The 3,588-nt window shown below is 43.8% G+C and overlaps 1 pseudogene across 1 annotated transcript; it reads right to left on the minus strand.

Moving 5' to 3' along the window:
- Positions 1-459: 459 nt before the first annotated feature.
- On the minus strand, positions 460-980 carry LOC116557739 (annotated as a pseudogene). Its single transcript, XR_004271667.1, has one exon. The product of XR_004271667.1 is annotated as a ubiquitin-40S ribosomal protein S27a pseudogene (transcript).
- Between the last annotated feature and the right edge of the window lie 2,608 nt (positions 981-3,588).

Below are 3,588 nucleotides of genomic sequence, written 5' to 3' on the forward strand. Positions count from 1 at the left end.
GTGCTAGGATTATAGGCGTAAGCCACTCACTCAGCCTATTGAATGAAGTTTAAATGAAACCTTTTTTTTTTTTTTTAAATGGAGTTTTGCTCTTGTTACCCAGGCTGGAGTGCAATGGAATGGTTTCGCTCACTACAACCTCCACCTCCCGGGTTCAAGCGATTCTCCTGCCTCAGCCTCTCACGTAGCTGGAATTACAGTCACGTGCCACCACACCCAGCTAATTTTATATATTCAGTAGAGATGGTGCTTCTCCAAGTTGGCCAGGCTAGTTTTGAACTCAGGTGATCCACCCTCCTCTGCCTCCCAAAGTGCTGGGATTACTGACACGAGCCACCACGCCTGGCCGAAACCTCTTGCTCTTAGAAGGACCATCAGGTATTTGCAATGCCTATTCTCTATTCTCTCATCTGCCTTACAAATTATTTTGAAATATTTGAATTATTTTCTTATATTTAATTTTTTTTTTAAGTTCATGTCTTTTATTAACTCAGTTACTTGTCTTCTGGTTTGTTGAAGCAGTAAGTCAGACAACATTTGCCACAATAATGTCTGTCAAAGTGGCTTGCCATAAACACTCCAGCACCACATTCATCAGAAAGGCACTCTCGACGAAGGCGACTAATTTTGCCATTCTCATCCACCATATACTATTTCAGAACAGCCAGCTTAACCTTCTTTCCCTTGTGCTTATTCTTCTCGGGAGTGCTGTAAGACTTCTTCTTCCTCTTCTTAGCACCACCACGAAGACTCAACACAAGATGAAGAGTAGACTCCTTCTGAATGCTGTAGTCAGACAAAGTACGTCCATCTTCCAGTTGCCTGCCGGCAAAGATCAGTCTTTGCTGATCAGGAGGAATTCCTTCCTTATCCTGGATCTTGGCCTTTACATTTTCTATCGTTTCCAAGGGTTCAACCTCGAGGGTGATGGTCTTCCCTGTAAGGGTTTTCACAAAAATCTGCATTTTGGTGGCGGCCCCACCTGAGGCGCAGATGGCAGATCGAAAAGAAAGAACCTATTTAAATGTTTGAAATATCTTCTGATGTTTATTTTTATCCAGAAAGAAAATAACTAGACATTTTTATATAAAATCAATTTTTAAATTTATTCATTTATTTTGAGATGGAGTCTCACTCTGTCACCCAGGCTAGAGAACAAAATCAATTTTTAAATGTTTTCATTTATTTTTATACCTCCACCAACTTTCAAAATTTATTTAAAGCATTTTCTTTTTTAAGAGACAAGGTCTTGCCCTGTCACCCAGGCTGGAGTACAGTGGTGAAATCATAATTCACTGCAGTCTCGAGCTCCTGTGCTCAAGTGATTCTCCTCTCAGCCTCCTGAGTAGCTGGAACTACAGGTGCACACCACCATTTTATTTTATTTGTTTATTTTTTTAGAGATGGATATCTCACTGTTGCCCAGACTGGTCTTGAACTCTTGGCCTCAAGTGATCCTTCTGTGAGAAAATTTATAATAAAATAAAAAATTAAGGTATTAAGTCACTTCCCCCACCCAACCAGTAACAGAATCCTGCCTATGTCTTACAGCCCAGGACTGGATCGCATGGATTCCTCTGACTGCTTCAGAGGCTGGGAAAGCAAGTGCCATGCTCAGCTTTCCAGCCTTCATAGGAAGTGTCAGGGAGAGGCTATTGGAGTATAACTGATTAGACAACAAAGAGTTTCTGCCACTGAATGTAAATAGCACTTAACATTTATTAAGTAGGTTCTTATATAACCCAGGAATCTTGCCTCACTAGCAAATAACGTTCCATCTCTTTTATTTGTAAGACACTGAGCCCTCTCTATATGAAAGGAAATTAATTTTTCTTTTGAGTTTTATCCACCCAACAGCAAAGTCCTGGGGATGCTGAAGGATGCTTGTATGGTATGTCATTCAGAACATTTGGTTGCAAGCAACAGGAACCCCACTCTCATTAGCCAAAATAAAAAGCGATCAGTGACTCCCAGGGCCCAACCATAGGAAATGCAGGGGGAGGAGCTTAGCTTTCATGGCACTAGGTCTTGAAAGTTTGTCACTGTCCATCTCTTAGCTCTGATTCTCTCTCTGGTGGATTCATTCCCATAACACCAGACTTAAAGCCTCAACAGCTCCAGGCTTACATCTTTATAACCTTGAATCTGGAGAGGAAAGAAAGCTCTTTCCTGCCAACTCTAAGTAGAAAAGGCCCAGGAAAGGACTTTGTTCCAGTTTCAGTCCCATCCTGCTTGTGGCCAGGGATGGAGGACAGCAGCTAGCCCCACTGGGACAGGTGCCCACCCTTTGAGGGGCTTGAGGTACTAAGGATAATCGCCCCACCAGAGTCATTGGGTTAGGATGGGTAAGGAGCATGCCACAGAGAAACAAAAGGTACTGACCCTATGAGAAAAGACAGGAGTAAACCCTGGGCAACAGAAACAGCAGCGGTCCACATGCTAGCTGGTGGCTCCGCCCCTAGGCTGCTCTCCTCAATCATTTCCTCCACTGTCTCACCACTGCCACTGAAACGCTAACAGCCTATGAAATTGGAGGGCGAGAGGGCCCCATATGCGAAAGCGATTGCAGGAGCGGGACAGAGCATGGAGCATGCTGCAGACATTGGAAAGCTCAAGGGTGCTGAATAAGGCTCTATCTTCAGCTCCCCATACACAGTGGTTCCTTGGGGTGTGGCAAAGGCGCCATTCTACCTGGGGCCATGCTCCATTGGTGGTCACACTAAACCTAGGGCTCACTCACACCCAAACAGTCTCCCTTGGACCCCAGTGAACATCTCTTTTGACCCAGGTACATGCCGACCTTTTGCCCGATGTGTGACCCACAGCCACTTGCTGTGCCAAGAGCCAGCGTTTGCCCAAGAATCCCTCTGGGACCCCTAGAGCAGAGGCCATTCCTTCCTCCTCTAGTCCTGAGGTAAGCTCCATTGGCTGCTCCAGACGGTTTTTCGTTCCTTTCCAGAAGTTCGCCTTTTTATAGTGGCTTACTTCACAATAACAACTTTATTCCTAATCAGGCAACAGAAGCAAAAGTAGGCACATGGAATCACATTAAGCTAAAAAACTTCTGCGCAGCGAAGGAAACAATCAACAAAGTGAAAAGACACTCTGCAGAATGGCAGAAAATATTTTCAAACTAGCCATCCCATAAGGGATTAGTAACCAGAATATATAAGGAACTCAACTCAAAAGCAAAAAAAAATCCAGTTGAAAAATGGGCATATTCTGCTCTCTGAAAAGCTGAGTTGTAAAAAAAAAAAAAAAAAAAGAAAAGAAAAAAAAAGAAAAATGGGCAAAAGAGGCCAGGTACAGTGGCTTACGCCTGTAATCCCAGCACTTTGGGAGGCTGAGGCTGGCAGATCACTTGAGGCCAGGAGTTTGAGATCAGCCTGACCAACATGGTAAAATCCTATCTCCACTAAAATTACAAAAATTAGCTGAGCGTGTTAGTGCACGCCTATAATCCCAGCTATTCAGGGAGGCTGAGGTAGAAGAATCGCTTAAACCCGGGAAGGAAAGGTTGCAGTGAGCTTAGATTGTGCCACTGCACTCCAGCAAGACTGTCTCAAAAAAAAAAAAAAAAAAAAAAAA

This window comes from Sapajus apella, unplaced genomic scaffold (assembly GCF_009761245.1).
Source record: "Sapajus apella isolate SASKATOON/1434 unplaced genomic scaffold, GSC_monkey_1.0 scaffold20, whole genome shotgun sequence".
Lineage (NCBI taxonomy): Eukaryota > Metazoa > Chordata > Mammalia > Primates > Cebidae > Sapajus > Sapajus apella.